Source organism: Ranitomeya imitator, chromosome 1, assembly GCF_032444005.1.
Source record: "Ranitomeya imitator isolate aRanImi1 chromosome 1, aRanImi1.pri, whole genome shotgun sequence".
Taxonomy (NCBI): domain Eukaryota; kingdom Metazoa; phylum Chordata; class Amphibia; order Anura; family Dendrobatidae; genus Ranitomeya; species Ranitomeya imitator.
The window spans coordinates 261,812,954-261,833,140 of NC_091282.1; the positions used below are offsets into that span (position 1 = coordinate 261,812,954).

Genomic DNA, 20,187 nt, shown 5'->3' on the forward strand with positions numbered 1-20,187 from the left:
GCTCACTGTCAGTGCAGGAAAGCACAGCGCCGAGGACAGACATGGAATGTAAGTATGTAGTGTTTGTTTTTTTAACTTTTACGCTGGTAACCAGGGTAAACATCGGGTTACTAAGCGCGGCCCTGCGGTTAGTAACCCGATGTTTACCCTGGTTACCGGCATCGTTGGTAGCTGGAGAGCTGTCTGTGTGACAGCTCTCCAGCGACCAAACAGCGACGCTGCAGCGATCAACATCGTTGTCGGTATCGCTGCAGCGTCGCTGAGTGTGAAGGTACCTTAACAGCCTGAGAGTTATGTCCATCTGATTAGATCAGGCGGACTGTCTAGCACCTGTTAAAGGGAATCTGTTAACAGATTTTTGCTACCTAATCTGAGAACAAATGACAAGGTGGTCTCAAACTGCTGGGACCCCACACGTCTAGTGTGAATACCTCTCTTACGCTGAAGTCAGGAGGTGGAAACCTCTCTTTAAAGCTTGTATTTATGGGTAGGTAGGATCCTGCTGTAATGAAAAGCACCACATCCTGAAGGGCAGAGTGCTCAATCAGAGAGCTGAATGCTTCAGAATTTATTTTAGTCTTTGCCTGATGAAGAGACCTGTGTAGTCTCGAAAGCTTGCAATTTGTTACCATCTTTTCAGTTAGCCATTAAAAGGTATCAACCACTGAGGACTCTCAATTCTAAATATTTTTCAATCAGAGAGCTAACATACAAATAACAAAGACTGACTGGCACAACCATAGTGTGAACAGGTGCATACTAGGAACAGCACCTCCATATACAATATACAAATGAATGCTAAAGCGTGCAGACATGGAATATGTGAAATCTGAATAGCAATACTGCTGTGGATAATAAGAAAAAATGGAGACGCTTAGCATATAATTTGGCTAATTCATGCATGCTCAGCAATCTGAGAACAGCATGACGTAAAGATAGGAAACCTGATTCCAGCAATGCATCACATACCGAGCTGCTTAGTGTAGTTTTTATGAATTCACTTTTATCAGCATTAGATTATTAGAAGACTAGTAAACCTGCCGCCTTGTAGTCCAGCCCCACCCCCACCACTGATTGGCAGCTTTCTGCCTACGCACAGAAAGCTGCCAATCAGTGGTGTAGACAGGGTTTTACAGAGCTCAGCATTCAGAGAACTGCTAGATCTTCAAAAGGGAAAACTGTTTTTAATCAAAACTGCAGAAACCAGTAAGTGATACATTGCTGGAATAGGGGTATCTGCCCCTACATCATACTGCTGTCAGGTGAGGTAGCAAAAATGTGATGACAGATTCCCTTTTAGTACTGACACTCAGTACGCTATCTTTGGAGTTTAGTCTACTATTTACGGTGCTATTGACACTGAGACTTCCAGAATCTAAATTTCACAAACAACTTCCTTGACTTTGTATCTTGCTGAGTAATGTGATTGTCCCTTTCACTTATCTGGGACAGGATCCATATTATCACCCCCACGGATGCTGGTACTCTACCGCCTCTCATTGTTTTTGCTTTGTCTATCGCTTCCAGGCATAATCACTAATGTGGCTTTTTCTGACAGCTGTTTTTTACTTAAAGTGTTCTGAGTGACCTTCAGTGGCCACCATGCATTATGAACTCACTCACTCCCTGACACATTGAGATGCTGCCTGTCTACAATTTTTAACCCGGCTTTAAACGTCTTGCATTAGCCGTTCCGATATGGGATGCGAATGTGGCTATAATTCATCCTTTATTACTTGTAATTGTGCTGCTTCATATCACTACTGCTTTCCAAATGGCCCACAGAATGATCAAGGTTATACCAACTGGCCTGGCAATTGCTGAATTGAGAATCGCACATATGCCATTTATTTCTTCCAAATAGTAAGCACAGCAGAACTAATCCACTTTCAGTGCCTCCGTCTCTGCAGGAATAACAATAAGGCAGCCATTAACCGCTCATAGAAAACACTGTCCTGTAGGAACATCTGCTCATAACTTCAGTAATTGTGGTCGACTGATCATGGTGGTAATGTGTGAATGCGTAATCCGTTCACTGGATTCTCAGCAAGCAGAACTGATTCACCTCAATGGAGAAAATGATTTTTTTTTAACTTTAGTCAATGCTTATAACAAAGATGAGCATAGTCCGAGGCAGTGGCAGCAGCTGTAAAGGTGTAGATCATTGCTACCAGTGGTTTAAAGTAGTCAAAGATGCTGGTCTTTGAGTTAGGCTAGGTTCACATTGCGTTAGGGCAGTCCGTTTAGCGCATGGCGCTACGGACTGCGCAAACGCAATGTCCCAAAAGGGATCGCGTTTGCCGATCCCGCTAGCGCAGATGCCCGATGTCAGATGTCACTCAAATGACGGCACATCGCTAGAGCACGCCCAATGTGGGCGTGCGCTAGCGATGCGTTCACCATTAGAAGCAATGGCGGCGTTAACAGACTACGTTACACTGTGTTATGCCGCGGTGTAACGTAGTCCGTTAAACGTACCGCCATAACGCTATGTGAACTGTTATGATAAGGTAATTCAGTACCACAATGGACATAGAAGTCAGAGCACATACAGTGACCTGACAATAACCCAAAAACATAGAACGAGCTCTGAGACGTGGGAACTCTGCTGACCGCAATCCCTAATCCTCTCCAACCACACTAGAGGCAGCCGTGGATTGCGCCTAACGCTCCCTATGCAACTCGGCACAGCCTGAGAAACTAGCTAGCCTGAAGATAGAAAATAAGCCTACCTTGCCTCAGAGAAATACCCCAAAGGAAAAGGCAGCCCCCACATATAATGACTGTGAGTTAAGATGAAAAGACAAACGTAGAGATGAAATAGATTTAGCAAAGTGAGGCCCGACTTTCTGAACAGAGCGAGGATAGGAAAGGTAACTTTGCGGTCAACACAAAACCCTACAAAAAACCACGCAAAGGGGCAAAAAGACCCTCCGTACCGAACTAACGGCACGGAGGTACACCCTCTGCGTCCCAGAGCTTCCAGCAAGCAAAAAAAAACAAATAGCAAGCTAGACAGAAAAAAACAGCAATCAAATAGCAAAAGCGGAACTTAGCTATGCAGAGCAGCAGGCCACAGGAACGATCCAGGAGGAAACAGTTCCAATACTAGAACATTGACTGGAGGCCAGGATCAGAGCACTAGGTGGAGTTAAATAGAGCAGCACCTAACGACATCACCACCATACCTGAGGAAGGAAACTCAGAAGCCGCAGTACCACTCTCCTCCACCAACGGAAGCTCACAGAGAGAATCAGCCGAAGTACCACTTGTGACCACAGGAGGGAGCTCTGCCACAGAATTCACAACAGTACCCCCCCCCCCTTGAGGAGGGGTCACCGAACCATCACCAGAGCCCCCAGAACGACCAGGATGAGCCATATGAAAGGCATGAACAAGATCGGGAGCATGGACATCAGAGGCAAAGACCCAGGAATTATCTTCCTGAGCATAACCCTTCCACTTAACCAGATACTGGAGTTTCCGTCTTGAAACACGAGAATCCAAAATCTTCTCCACAATATACTCCAACTCCCCCTCCACCAAAACCGGGGCAGGAGGATCAACAGATGGAACCATAGGTGCCACGTATCTCCGCAACAATGACCTATGGAATACGTTATGTATGGAAAAGGAATCTGGAAGGGTCAGACGAAAAGACACAGGATTAAGAACCTCAGAAATCCTATACGGACCAATGAACCGAGGTTTAAACTTAGGAGAGGAAACCTTCATAGGAATATGACGAGAAGATAACCAAACCAAATCCCCAACACGAAGTCGGGGACCCACACAGCGTCTGCGATTAGCGAAACGTTGAGCCTTCTCCTGGGACAAGGTCAAATTGTCCACTACATGAGTCCAAATCTGCTGCAACCTGTCCACCACAGTATCCACACCAGGACAGTCCGAAGACTCAACCTGCCCTGAAGAGAAACGAGGATGGAACCCAGAGTTGCAGAAAAACGGCGAAACCAAGGTAGCCGAGCTGGCCCGATTATTAAGGGCGAACTCAGCCAAAGGCAAAAAGGACACCCAGTCATCCTCATCAGCAGAAACAAAGCATCTCAGATATGTTTCCAAGGTCTGATTGGTTCGTTCGGTCTGGCCATTAGTCTGAGGATGGAAAGCCGAGGAAAAAGACAAGTCAATGCCCATCCTAGCACAAAAGGCTCGCCAAAACCTCGAAAGAAACTGGGAACCTCTGTCAGAAACGATATTCTCTGGAATGCCATGTAAACGAACCACATGCTGGAAGAACAATGGCACCAAATCAGAGGAGGAAGGCAATTTAGACAAGGGTACCAAATGGACCATCTTAGAGAAGCGATCACAGACCACCCAAATGACTGACATCTTTTGAGAGACTGGAAGATCTGAAATAAAATCCATAGAGATATGTGTCCAAGGCCTCTTCGGGACCGGCAAGGGCAAAAGCAACCCACTGGCACGAGAATAGCAGGGCTTAGCCCGAGCACAAATCCCACAGGACTGCACAAAAGAACGCACATCCCGCGACAGAGATGGCCACCAAAAGGATCTAGCCACTAACTCTCTGGTACCAAAGATTCCAGGATGACCAGCCAACACCGAACAATGAACCTCAGAGATAACTTTATTCGTCCACCTATCAGGGACAAACAGTTTCTCCGCTGGGCAACGATCAGGTTTATTAGCCTGAAATTTTTGCAGCACCCGCCGCAAATCAGGGGAGATGGCAGACACAATTACTCCCTCTTTAAGAATACCCGCCGGCTCAGATAAACCCGGAGAGTCGGGCAAAAAACTCCTAGACAGAGCATCTGCCTTCACATTTTTAGAGCCCGGAAGGTACAAAATCACAAAGTCAAAACGGGCAAAAAACAGCGACCAACGAGCCTGTCTAGGATTCAACCGCTTGGCAGACTCGAGATAAGTCAAGTTCTTATGATCAGTCAAGACCACCACGCGATGCTTGGCTCCTTCAAGCCAATGACGCCACTCCTCGAATGCCCACTTCATGGCCAGCAACTCTCGATTGCCAACATCATAATTTCGCTCAGCAGGCGAAAACTTCCTGGAAAAGAAGGCGCATGGTTTCATCACCGAGCAATCAGAACTTCTCTGCGACAAAACAGCCCCTGCTCCAATCTCAGAAGCATCAACCTCGACCTGGAATGGAAGCGAAACATCTGGTTGACACAACACAGGGGCAGAAGAAAAACGACGCTTCAACTCTTGAAAAGCTTCCACAGCAGCAGAAGACCAATTGACCACATCAGCACCCTTCTTGGTCAAATCGGTCAATGGTTTAGCAATACTAGAAAAATTGCAGATGAAGCGACGATAAAAATTAGCAAAGCCCAGGAACTTTTGCAGACTTTTCAGAGATGTCGGCTGAGTCCAATCATGGATGGCTTGGACCTTAACAGGGTCCATCTCGATAGTAGAAGGGGAAAAGATGAACCCCAAAAATGAAACCTTCTGAACACCAAAGAGACACTTTGATCCCTTCACAAACAAAGAATTAGCACGCAGGACCTGAAACACCGTTCTGACCTGCTTCACATGAGAATCCCAATCATCCGAGAAGATCAAAATGTCATCCAAGTACACAATCAGGAATTTATCCAGGTACTCTCGGAAGATGTCATGCATAAAGGACTGAAACACTGATGGAGCATTGGCAAGTCCGAATGGCATTACTAGATACTCAAAATGGCCCTCGGGCGTATTAAATGCAGTTTTCCATTCATCGCCTCGCTTAATACGCACAAGATTATACGCACCACGAAGATCTATCTTGGTGAACCAACTAGCCCCCTTAATCCGAGCAAACAAATCAGATAACCATGGCAAGGGGTACTGAAATTTAACAGTGATCTTATTTAGAAGGCGGTAATCTATACAAGGTCTCAGTGAACCATCCTTCTTGGCCAAAAAAAGAACCCTGCTCCTAATGGCGACGATGACGGGCGAATATGCCCCTTCTCCAAGGACTCCTTCACATAACTCTGCATAGCGGCGTGCTCAGGCACAGATAAATTAAACAGTCGACCTTTTGGGAATTTACTACCAGGAATCAAATCGATAGCACAATCACAATCCCTATGCGGAGGTAGGTTATCGGACTTGGGCTCATCAAACACATCCCGGTAATCAGACAAGAACTCTGGAACCTCAGAAGGGGTGGATGACGAAATAGACAGAAATGGGACATCACCATGTACCCCCTGACAACCCCAGCTGGACACAGACATGGATTTCCAATCTAATACTGGATTATGGACTTGTAGCCATGGCAACCCCAACACGACCACATCATGCAGATTATGCAACACCAGAAAGCGAATAACCTCCTGATGTGCAGGAGCCATGCACATGGTCAGCTGGGTCCAGTACTGAGGCTTATTCTTGGCCAAAGGCGTAGCATCAATTCCTCTCAATGGAATAGGACACTGCAAGGGCTCCAAGAAAAACCCACAACGCCTAGCATACTTCAAGTCCATCAAATTCAGGGCAGCGCCAGAATCCACAAATGCCATGACAGAATAAGATGACAAAGAGCAGATCAAGGTAACGGACAAAAGAAATTTTGACTGTACCGTACCAATGGTGGCAGACCTAGCGAACCGCTTAGTGCGTTTAGGACAATCAGAGATAGCATGAGTGGAATCACCACAGTAGAAACACAGCCCATTCAGACGTCTGTGTTCTTGCCGTTCAACTCTGGTCAAAGTCCTATCGCACTGCATAGGCTCAGGTTTATGCTCAGATAATACCGCCAAATGGTACACAGATTTACGCTCACGCAATAGTCGACCGATCTGAATGGCCAAAGACATAGACTCATTCAGACCAGCAGGCATAGGAAATCCCACCATGACATCCTTAAGGGCTTCAGAGAGACCCTTTCTGAAAATAGCTGCGAGCGCACCTTCATTCCATTGAGTGAGTACGGACCACTTTCTAAATTTCTGACAATATACCTCTATCTCATCCTGACCCTGACACAGAGCCAGTAAATTTTTCTCTGCCTGATCCACTGAATTAGGCTCATCGTACAGCAATCCGAGCGCCAGGAAAAACGCATCGATATTACTTAATGCAGGATCTCCTGACGCAAGAGAAAATGCCCAGTCCTGAGGGTCGCCACGTAAAAAAGAAATAATGATCCTAACTTGTTGAACTGGGTCACCAGAGGAGCGAGGTTTCAAAGCCAGAAATAGTTTACAATTATTTTTGAAACTCAGAAATTTAGTTCTATCTCCAAAAAACAAATCAGGAATAGGAATTCTTGGTTCTAACATAGAATTCTGAACCACAAAGTCTTGAATATTTTGTACTCTTGCAGTGAGCTGATCCACATATGAAGACAGACCTTTAATGTCCATCGCTACACCTGTGTCCTGAACCACCCAAATGTCTAGGGGAAAAAAAAGGCAAAACACAGTGCAGAGAAAAAAAAATGGTCTCAGAACTTCTTTTTTCCCTCTATAGAGAATCATTAGTACTTTTGGCCTCCAGTACTGTTATGATAAGGTAATTCAGTACCACAATGGACATAGAAGTCAGAGCACATACAGTGACCTGACAATAACCCAAAAACATAGAACGAACTCTGAGACGTGGGAACTCTGCTGACCGCAATCCCTAATCCACACTAGAGGCAGCCGTGGATTGCGCCTAACGCTCCCTATGCAACTCGGCACAGCCTGAGAAACTAGCTAGCCTGAAGATAGAAAATAAGCCTACCTTGCCTCAGAGAAATACCCCAAAGGAAAAGGCAGCCCCCACATATAATGACTGTGAGTTAAGATGAAAAGACAAACGTAGAGATGAAATAGATTTAGCAAAGGGAGGCCCGACTTTCTGAACAGAGCGAGGATAGGAAAGGTAACTTTGCAGTCAACACAAAACCCTACAAAAAACCACGCAAAGGGGGCAAAAAGACCCTCCGTACCGAACTAACGGCACGGAGGTACACCCTCTGCGTCCCAGAGCTCCCAGCAAGCAAGAAAAAACAAATAGCAAGCTAGACAGAAAAAAACAGCAATCAAATAGCAAAAGCGGAACTTAGCTATGCAGAGCAGCAGGCCACAGGAATGATCCAGGAGGAAACAGGTCCAATACTAGAACATTGACTGGAGGCCAGGATCAGAGCACTAGGTGGAGTTAAATAGAGCAGCACCTAACGACATCACCACATCACCTGAGGAAGGAAACTCAGAAGCCGCAGTACCACTCTCCTCCACCAACGGAAACTCACAGAGAGAATCAGCCGAAGTACCACTTGTGACCACAGGAGGGAGCTCTGCCACAGAATTCACAACAGTGAACCTAGTGATGTCCCCCTTTATTTACCCCGGCCACTGTCTGTTTTAGAGAAAAGTTTGATTATTACTCACATGAGTTCAACAAGAGCAGAATCTTCTTATGTTATATGTCTACTGGAGTACAGAGAAACATTTATAAGATGGAAATCCCATCCTTAACTTTTTAACGATATAGATTAACTCCACACCAATTTCTTATTGGCCATCAGTATTAATAAGGCATCTACACATCTTACTACTAGATAATGTAGGTGCAACCACAGATTTGGAGGGAAGGTTTTTAGATTGTTTTCGTTGTTTAAATTTCAGAACAAGGAAAATAAAACCTATATAAGACAAGTGTGTGAAGGAGATTAAAGTAAACCTGTCACATCAAATAATGCTATTAACCTGCAGATATAGGATTACTCTGCAGGTTAGGAAGATGCCTGACTTCTGCTGTACTAAAAATGCGGCACCTGGGAGAAAATTAACTTTATTTCTCCTGGAAGCCGCTGGCTTTCCATCATACAGGCATTTCGGCTTTATTCAGCACCCACTACACTCCTCTGCACCTTCACAGATAGCCGATTCTTCACTAATGCACTGCATGTAAATAAAAGTGCCGGGGTGTGCTGACAGCTGCCACTCACAGTATAGTAGGCGGTGACTGAAGCTGCATCTGCAAGGCTGCATAATTGAAATCCGGAGGCTCCAAGGAGGAATAAAGAGGATTTTCTCCTGGGCACCACCCTTTCAGTATTGTGGCCGGGCATCTTACTGCATTATTATTTTTCTTAACCCTATATCTGCAGGTTCATAGCATTATCCAATATGACAGATTCCCTTTAAAGAGAACCTGTTACCAAAAAAACACTATTAACCTGGAGATATAAGGTTAATCCTCAGGTTAATAGCGTTATAATGCTGAACAACGCCTACACTTAGCCTAACTCTGCTGTGAGAAAATTAACTTTGTTCTCTGCAGCAGCGTTCCCATTTCAGTCACACGGTGGCGCCGGTGCTGGTTCACTCACTGCTCTGAGAATGCAGAGCGGTAACTGTAACTGCACCCCTGGCCCTGACTGACAGCCAGGCCTAATGCCGGGGGTGCAGTTACAGCCACTGCTCAGTATACTTACAGTGAAGACAACCCGCGCCACCCCCATGACTGATACTGCACCCCTGGCCCTGACTGACAGCCAGCTCTAATGCCGGGGGTGCAGTTACAGCCACTGCTCTGTATACTTACAGTGAAGACTGAACCCGTGCCACTGCCATGACTGATACTGCACCCCTGGCCCTGACTGACAGCTCCAATGCAGAGCCAGTGTCATTTTGGGCAGTGAGAGCGGGTTCAGTCACGGGTGCAGAGCCGGCGCTGGTTCATTCACTGCTCTGAGAATATAGAGCAGTGGCTGTAAGCGTGCCCCCGACCCTGACACTCAATCTGCATTAGGGCTCAGCTGTCAAAGAGGAGGGGAAAAAAAGGATGATCACATAGTCAGTGTTATAAAATACAATGATTCTTTATTAGATATAAAACCAGGTAAGAAAGGACGTGGGTTCACAACATATACAAAATGTGCAAGGGCACAACAGGCAGTGGATGATGCTGTGTCACATAGAAGAGGTAAAACAGATGGAGTAAATGCGGTATACAGTGGGAGAAATAAGTATTTGATCCCTTGCGGATTCAAAAACATGATTTTAAGAGTAGGTTAATTTTACCTTTGAGAGATAGAATATCAAAAATAAAATCCAGAAAATCACATTGTATAAATTCTATACATTTATTTGCATTTTGCAGTGAGAAATATTTGATCCCCTACCAACCATTAAGAGTTCTGGCTCCTACAGACCAGTTAGACACTCCTAATTAACTTGTTACCTGTATTAAAGACAGCTGTCTTACATAGTTACCTTTATAAAAGACTCCTGTCCACAGACTCAATTAATCAGTCAGACTCTAACCACTACAACATGGGCAAGACCAAAGAGCTTTATAAGGATGTCAGGGACATAACAAAGTCACAGTACCTAAGTATATGGCCCTGTATTGAAAACCATGTAATATGGTGTGCAAGTGCATGTACATAAATAGGGAAGCAATGGAAGTGTGACAAAGGTGAAAGTTAGGGTTGAGCGAAACAGATCGGCACTTTTCAAAAGTCGCCGACTTTTAGCAAAGTCGGGTTTCGTGAAACCTGACCCGATCCCACTCTGGGATCGGGTCGGCCGTCGGCGATCTATAGTCCAAAGTCGGGTTTCATTTTTTATATATATATATATGTCATAGAAACACATATATTAATATATATATAAATACTTACTTCAGGGCGATATAGTAGAAAAGCCGGTAATTCAATTACCGGCTTTTCATTTCTCCTGCCAAAACCCGACATGATATGAGACATGGTTTACATACAGTAAACCATGTCATATCCCCCTTTTTTTTGCATATTCCACACTACTAATGTTAGTAGTGTGTATATGCAAAATTTCGGCGCTCTAGCTCTTAAATTTAAGGGTTAAATCGCGGAAAAAATTGGCATGGGCTCCCGCGCAATTTTCTCCGCCAGAGTAGTAAAGCCAGTGACTGAGGGCAGATATTAATAGTCTGGAGAGGGTCCACAGTTATTGCCCCCCCCCTGGCTAAAAACATCTGCCCCCAGCCACCCCAGAAAAGGCACATCTGTAAGATGCGCCTATTCTGGTACTTGGCCACTCTCTTCCCATTCCCGTGTAGCGGTGGGATATGGGGTAATGAAGGGTTAATACCACCTTGCTATTGTAAGGTGACATTAAGCCAGATTAATAATGGAGAGGCGTCAATTATGACACCTATCCATTATTAATCCAATTGTATGAAAAAGTTAAAAAAACACACACACATTATTAAAAAGTATTTTAATGAAACAAACACACCGTTTGTTTTAATATTTTATTATACAGGTAATCCACGTGAAGACCCTCGTTCTGTAACAAATACAAAATAATAAACCAACAATATACATACCTTCCGTAGATCTGTAACGTCCCACGTTGTAATTCCATCTGAAGGGGTTAAAATATTTTACAGCCAGGAGCTATGCTAATGCAGCTGTGCTCGTGGCTGTAAACCCCAGCGAATGAAGGTAATGTAGGTCAATGACCTGTAGTTACCTTCATTCGCGGTGATGCGCCCCCTGCTGGATGCCCCTGGAGCGTGGGAAAAGTTCCCAGGCTCGAGGTCATATGAGGACATCCAGCAGGGGGCGCATCACCGCGAATGAAGGTAACTACAGGTCACTGACCTACATTACCTTCATTCGCGGTGATGCGCCCCCTGCTGGATGTCCCTGGAGCGTGGGAAAAGTTCCCAGGCTCAAGGTCATATGAGGACATCCAGCAGGGGGTGCATCACCACAAATGAAGGTAACTACAGGTCATTGACCTACATTACCTTCATTCGCTGGGGTTTACAGCCACGAGCACAGCTGCATTAGCAGAGCTCCTGGCTGTAAAATATTTTAACCCCTTCAGATGGATTTACAACGTGGGACGTTACAGATCTACGGAAGGTATGGATATTGTTGGTTTATTATTTTTTATTTGTTACAGAGCGAGGGTCTTCAGGTGGATTGAGCGAGCAATAAAATATTAAAACAACCTGTTTCTATTTCATTAAAATACTTTTTAATAATGTGTGTGTGTTTTTTTAAACCATTTAATGCAAATGGATTAATAATGGATAGGTGTCATAATTGACGTCTCTCCATTATTAATCTGGCTTAATGTCACCTTACAATAGCAAGGTGGCATTAACCCTTCTTTACCCCATGTCCCACCGCTACATGGGAATGGGAAGAGAGTGGCCAAGTGCCAGAATAGGCGCATCTTCCAGATGTGCCTTTTCTGGGGTGGCTGGGGGCAGATGTTTTTAGCTAGGGGGGGCAAAAACCATGGACCCTCTCTAGGCTATTAATATCTGCCCTCAGTCACTGGCTTTACTACTCTGGCGGAGAAAATTGCGCGGGAGCCCACGCCAATTTTTTCCGCGATTTAACCCTTAAATTTAAGAGCTAGAGCGCCAAAATTTTGCATATACACACTACTAACATTAGTAGTGTGGAATATGCAAAAAAAAAGGGGGATATGACATGGTTTACTGCATGTAAACCATGTCTCATATCATGTCGGGTTTTGGCAGGAGAAATGAAAAGCCGGTAATTGAATTACCGGCTTTTCTGCTATATCGCCATGAAGTAAATATAAAAAAAAAAACCCCATAGACTTGCATTGGGTTTCGAGTTTTGGCCGATCCCCGACCCTGACTTTTCAATTGGATCGGCCGATTTTACTCGACCCAACTTTTGAGAAAGTCGGGTTTCGTGAAACCCGACTCGACCTGAAAAAAGGAAAAGTCGCTCAACCCTAGTGAAAGTAATTAGCAACAAGATTCAGCACATTATAATAATGAGGGTATTATAGCCCAAATCTCACACTACCCACAGAAAGTATCTAAAGATTATACCAGTAGATTGCACAGCAAGGGGAACCAGGGGCTCACACTGTACGTGCGTCCACCCCAATGCGCGTTTGAAACCATCATATGACGATCTATCTGGTCCATTATTTAGCGACATTTATATTTATTTTCTGATACAATTTTGCACATACTCCTAATTTAATTATGCCAATTTTTCCAACAAGCCACTAATATTAGGGCTCAGCTGTCAGTTTCCCTTTACTTTTTCCCTGACAGGTTTCTTTCAGATGTACAGTGAGTACGGAAAGTATTCAGACCATATGATATTTCAGTTTTTCTTTTTTAATAAATATGCAAAAATGTCTACATTTCTGTTTTTTTTTTAGTCAAGATGGGGTGCGGAGTGTACGTTAATGTGAAAAAAAATGAACTTTTTTGAATTTACCAATTGGCTGCAATGAAACAAAGAGTGAAAAACTTAAAGGGGTCTGAATACTTTCCGTACCCACTGTATAATGTGGCTTGTACTAAGGTGCTGTACAGAATACATTGCTAAAACAAATACCGTGTTTCATATTTATTCTTCAGCCTCAGTGGGGAAGGCACTTGTATGAACTGCAAAAATTGCTTGTTTGCAGTTTTATGGTGGTGTATTTCTGATCATGCTCCAAAACTACTCCCACTGCTGTCTCAAGCTGTGAATATAGGGAGGTTTTAAACTGAACACGGCATGAGGCCAATGCTTGACATGGCTGCGTATCTGCATGAACATTGGATTAACGTGCATTATTCAACAGAGTAATACTAGCTGCCTAGAACATTTCTTGTTCTTCAATTTGTGTGTCAGGCTTGGAAAATCCAATTCCGTTTTTATCGGGAAAAAAGTGAATTCACCTGGAATCGTTTTTTATATTGAAGCGAAGCGCCTCTTGGTAGTTTTTTATTTAATTTTTTTATGTATTATTTGGTTATTAAAACCAGTTGAAGACTGTAAAACACCACATCCATCATAGTATAAACTTAGAGCATGTTAATCTATAATATAGGACTAGGTTCTAGTAGCAGAACATCAGCTTTTCTAGATATAATCTGATATGTTGACAACCTCTGGCAAACTGTTGTGGAAATAAGGGCACAAAAAGGCTAAAGCATCGAATAACTAGGATCTTTTGATTGTTTTGTAATTAGCTTTTATGGCTACAGAGAATCCAAGATTCCAGCTCTTACTGTTGTCTGCTGACAGTTCTCACATCAGCCCATCAGCAGTGCACTGGTCGAAACGTATAGAAAAGTGTTGCAGAATTTCACATTTTATGCATCAGTCGATGTACCAAGCTGAACTCAAAAATTAATTTCTCCCATTTACATGACCCTAATAATAATATAAAATCATCAACTTTGTAATTGGTTTATTTTATCTAAAGAGTGACTCCAAACCAAAATATAATTTTGAGATAAAATATGTTTACAGTTGAAATCTAAATTCATAGGAAAAAGTCCCTTAATGAATTGGATACATTTTTGATTATGCCATGCATCAGAATATATTTTGATCCAATTTTTGGCATAAATGATATATGACTTTGTCAGATAATGACTGACTGCTAGTAATGAGCGAGTATGTTCGTTGCTCGAGTTTTCCAAGCATGCTCGGGTGTTCTCCAAGTATCTTGGGCGTGCTCGTAGATTACAGGTCCTTCTCAAAAAATTAGCATATAGTGTTAAATTTCATTATTTACCATAATGTAATGATTACAATTAAACTTTCATATATTATAGATTCATTATCCACCAACTGAAATTTGTCAGGTCTTTTATTGTTTTAATACTGATGATTTTGGCATACAACTCCTGATAACCCAAAAAACCTGTCTCAATAAATTAGCATATCAAGAAAAGGTTCTCTAAACGACCTATTACCCTAATCTTCTGAATCAACTAATTAACTCTAAACACATGCAAAAGATACCTGAGGCTTTTATAAACTCCCTGCCTGGTTCATTACTCAAAACCCCCATCATGGGTAAGACTAGCGACCTGACAGATGTCAAGAAGGCCATCATTGACACCCTCAAGCAAGAGGGTAAGACCCAGAAAGAAATTTCTCAACAAATAGGCTGTTCCCAGAGTGCTGTATCAAGGCACCTCAATGGTAAGTCTGTTGGAAGGAAACAATGTGGCAGAAAACGCTGTACAACGAGAAGAGGAGACCGGACCCTGAGGAAGATTGTGGAGAAGGACCGATTCCAGACCTTGGGGAACCTGAGGAAGCAGTGGACTGAGTCTGGTGTGGAAACATCCAGAGCCACCGTGCACAGGCGTGTGCAGGAAATGGGCTACAGGTGCCGCATTCCCCAGGTAAAGCCACTTTTGAACCATAAACAGCGGCAGAGGCGCCTGACCTGGGCTACAGAGAAGCAGCACTGGACTGTTGCTAAGTGGTCCCAAGTACTTTTTTCTGATGAAAGCAAATTTTGCATGTCATTCGGAAATCAAGGTGCCAGAGTCTGGAGGAAGACTGGGGAGAAGGAAATGCCAAAATGCCTGAAGTCCAGTGTCAAGTACCCACAGTCAGTGATGGTGTGGGGTGCCATGTCAGCTGCTGGTGTTGGTCCACTGTGTTTCATCAAGGGCAGGGTCAATGCAGCTAGCTATCAGGAGATTTTGGAGCACTTCATGCTTCCATCGGCTGAAATGCTTTATGGAGATGAAGATTTCATTTTTCAGCACGACCTGGCACCTGCTCACAGTGCCAAAACCACTGGTAAATGGTTTACTGACCATGGTATTACTGTGCTCAATTGGCCTGCCAACTCTCCTGACCTGAACCCCATAGAGAATCTGTGGGATATTGTGAAGAGAAAGTTGAGAGACGCAAGACCCAACACTCTGGATGAGCTTAAGGCCGCTATTGAAGCATCCTGGGCCTCCATAACATCTCAGCAGTGTCACAGGCTGATTGCCTCCATGCCACGCCGCATTGAAGCAGTCATTTCTGCCAAAGGATTCCCGACCAAGTATTGAGTGCATAACTGAACATTATTATTTGTTGTTTTTTTTGTTTGATATTAAAAAACACTTTTATTTGATTGGATGGGTGAAATATGCTAATTTATTGAGACAGGTTTTTTGGGTTATCAGGAGTTGTATGCCAAAATCATCAGTATTAAAACAATAAAAGACCTGACAAATTTCAGTTGGTGGATAATGAATCTATAATATATGAAAGCTTAATTGTAATCATTACATTATGGTAAATAATGAAATTTAACACTATATGCTAATTTTTTGAGAAGGACCTGTATGTTTGAGTCCCCGCAGCTGCATGATTTGCAGCTGTTAGACAGCCTGAATACATGTGGAGATTGCCTAACAAACAGGCAATCCCTGCATGAGTTCAGGCTGTCTAACAGCCACAAATCATGCAGCTGCGGAGACAAAAACATAATCTCTGAGCACACCCAAAATACTCGGAGAACACCCAAGAATGCTCGGAAAACTCAAGTAACAAGCACAAGCAACAAGCAATGTTTAGGAAAATAATAATGCAGAAAATGTTGCCACTTTTATACTGCAGATTTCTGGCACAAAATGTTTAATGCATTACCTCCATATCAAATAATCCTAATTGCAATTACAGTATGTTTCCACTGTGTCTTAGAAATGACCCACGGTTCGGTTACCTCTTGGTTCAAAATTGATGCTTAAAAAGTGACATTCACAGGTCTGAGAGCAAAATAAGGCTCTTGTATGAAAAGGCTTTAAATTGTGAGTTTATTGTCTTCGTTGTTTCATATGATGCTGATTACCGTTGCCTCAATGCTGCTCTACATACACTACTGTAATATCATTTATGGATACCAGAGATAGGACTGTCCCGGTTTGGTACACGTCATGGTGTGATGACTTTTACGCTTTTTGATCAAACCATTGTCAACTGAGTATTTTGTTTAATTTAAATGTACTATTACTATTTATTCCTTTGATTTCTGTAGGGCATTTGCTCATTTTGTTTTTATCTTCGGCTTTGTCTTTTAGGTGGCCAGATTGTGAAGGTGTATACTTACACGTTGCACTTATACCAACATATGTTCTGGCTCATTTCTTTGGTTTGATTTGTGTGTATAGTTGACTCAATACTACTCCACATCTCATAATGTTATTTATAGATGCTTAAAGGGGTTGTCCACTACTAGAACCTAGAACAACCCCTTCTCATACACCATGCTTGGCCCTGATAAAATAGAAAAGCTTATACTCGCCTCCCGTGCCCGCACTGTTCCCGTGGTGTTGGCACTTGTGGTCCTGGGGCTCTCGTGCAGTTGTTGTGACAAATGGTGCACGACTCCCAATCAGCGCTGGCGTCACTGTTTACGCCTTCGTACAAATTTAACATTAAGAGGAAATCAGAGATCAGCTGCAGCCCTGACTTCCTCATCATGTTCAATTTGTCCAAAGATGGGGCCAGTGACGCAAGTGCTGATTGGGAGCCAAGGTCAACAAATCGCACGGGAGCCCCGTCGGTGAGCAAGTGCCGACACCGCGGTAATGGCACCAGCACGGGAGGTGAGTATAAGATTTTTTTTATTTTATCAGGACCAAGCGTGGGGTATAACAAGGAGTTCTTTAAGACATAGAGAATTACAACGTATTACTTACAGATAAACTATTTGGTGTTACAGGTTACACAATTTCAATTCTGAATATTTAATTTCACAATTTACTACACAGGGTTGTCAACTTGCTTTTTTTTCAGAATAACTTATTGACTGTCAACATATTTAATAGGCACATTGAAAAACCATATTAAATAAAATTATAAATTATGTATGTTAAAGGGAATCTGTCATCAGGTGTTTGCTATTTAAGCATCATGAGAGCAGCATGATGTAGGGGTAGAGGCACCGATTCTAGCGATACGTCACTTACTGATCTCTTTTCTACAGTTTTGAAAAAATCCCTATTTTCTTTGCTGCAGATCAAACAGCTCTCTAAATTTTTATCTCTGTATAACACTGTCGATATCACTGATTGGGTGCTTTCTACACTTTTCATTGGCATAAAGCTGCTAATAGTGCTGAAGTTTGAGTTACACGGAGCAAGAGGACTGCATGTCATAAGACAACCAGTCCTTTAGTGATAATCTTCTGCTGATAAAAAAACACTGACTTTATTTATGAAGCTATAACAAGCAGCCCAGTAAGTGACACATCGCTGAAATCAGGCTCTCTGTCCTTACATCATGTTGCTTTTAAATTACATATCAAAAACCTGCTGACATACTCCCTTTAAGTGTGGACAGTAAAAATGATGATCATTAACTCCTTAACCCCTTAACCCCCAAAGCTTTTTGCAGCTTTGCATTTTCATTTTTCGCTCCCCTCCTTCCAAGAGCCATAACTTTTTTAATTTTCCATCAATATGGCCATGGGATGGCTTATTTTTTGCGGGACGAGTTGTACTTTTGAACGACACCATTGGTTTTACCATGTTGTGCAGTGAAATTGAAAAAAAGTGCAATTCCACACTTGTTTTTTGTTTTACTGTGCTAAAAAAAAAATAATTGCGCACTTTTCCAAGACCTGTAGCGTCTCCATTTTTTGTGATAACAGGTTGGGTGAGGACTTATTTTTGTGCGCCAAGCTGACGTTTTTAATGACACCATTTTGGTGCAAATACACCGTTTAGCGATCATGTTAATCCTTTTTTTTATTGATCGATCGGGCAATTCTGAATGCGGGGATTCCAAATATGTGTATGTTTGTTTTTTTTATGAGTGATTTGAATTTTTATATATATTTTTTTTTTTCATTTGTTTGAAAACTTTTTTTTACTTTTGCTATGCTTCAATAGCCTCCAAGGGAGGCTAGAAACTGACATAGCCTGATCGGCTTTGCTACATAGGAGCGATGCTCAGATCGCTCCTATGTAGTTGAATTACAGCATTGCTATGAGCACCGACCACAGGGTGGCTCTCACAGCAATCTGGCATCAACAACCATAGAGGTCTTCAGAAGATCTCTGGTTGTTATGCTGATGCATCTTTGACCCCCGATCACGTGACGGGGGTTCAGCGATGTTCGCATTTCTGGCCCGATGGCCAGAAGTGCTAATTAAATGCAGCTGTTAGAGTTTGACAGCGGCATTTAGCTAGTTAATAGGAACGGGTGGACCGTGATTCCACTCACGCCTATTGCGGGCACATGTCAACTGTTCAAAACAGCTGATATGTCCCGGCTTTGATGCGGTCTCACCTCCGGAGCCCGCATGAAAGCGGGGGTTCTGCCATCGAACATACTGTTCCGTCTGATGGCAGAAAGCGGTTAATGACATCTGATATGCCGTTTAATGGCAGTAGTTAATAGTAATTATTCCTCAGTCCCGCTTTTTAACGGCGCTGATAAGTAAGGGTATAGCGCCACCCAGCGATGGAAAATCTCCGGGGTCTTGGCTACTGGGGGTAGCTGAGACTTTGGAGAACATGATCAGGGCTGGTTTTTATGATCGCCTGTCACGTGGTTGCCATTAATCAGTGAATAACGGCAATCCCCCCAAAAAAAACAAAAAAATCAGATTTAAAATTAATTTCTCTCCTCTGATATGATCTAGCATGTCAGAGAAGAGAGAAATTGGGTCCCCCAAGCCCAGCTGGTACCTCTGTCATCTCCGGACCCTCTTGATCTGTCCCCCCAGGCCCTCTTCCTGGAAAAAAATGGCCAACTCATGCGCAGGGCTCCCGCCGAGATCTGCCAGCAGGTACCCGGCAACAATAGGGAATTTTTCCTATTGGTTCCTTTTGATCACTGCAATACACTATCACAGTGATCAAAATAAAAATAAATAGTAAATAAAATCTCCCTTTGTCACCTCCTTAGTTAGAAAAAAATTATAAAATAAAAGAATTGTAATTTTTTCCATTCTTTGAAGTTAGTGTTAGGGTATGGGTTGGGGTTAGAGTTGGGTTAGGGATGTGTTTGGGTAAGGGTTGTGTTTGGGTTGGAATTAAAATTGTGCTTTTTTTTCAAAAGTAAAAAAATGATGACGATGCGATGGCTAGTGTTCAACGCAAGTGCTCGCTATTCGAGTTTGCATTGGGTGGTCGAGTATAATTGGAGTATCATGGATGTCTGTATGTCTTTTTGGGGTGTCTAACAGCCACAAAACATATGGGGCAGGAACTTGAGCATGTTACTTGAGCACCAGTGATATTTGGTGCATGCCCAAACACCTGATGCAAACTGGAGTAGCAAGCACTTGTGCTCAACACTAATTCTGTGTCGTACCTGTGGGTTCAAATGCTCACTATAACCCTAGATAAAATCCTTGAGGAGTGTGGCTTCCAAAATGGGGTCACTTGTGAGGGGTTTCCACTGTTTAAGCACATCAGGGGCTCTCCAAATGCGACATGGCATCCGCCTTTGA

The 20,187-nt window shown here is 43.1% G+C and overlaps 1 protein-coding gene across 1 annotated transcript in view; it reads left to right on the forward strand.

The window, feature by feature from the left end:
• The window catches only part of TMEM132B (transmembrane protein 132B), a 1,045,283-nt gene that overhangs the window by 801,394 nt on the left and 223,702 nt on the right, over positions 1–20,187 (forward strand). The window lies entirely within an intron of this gene.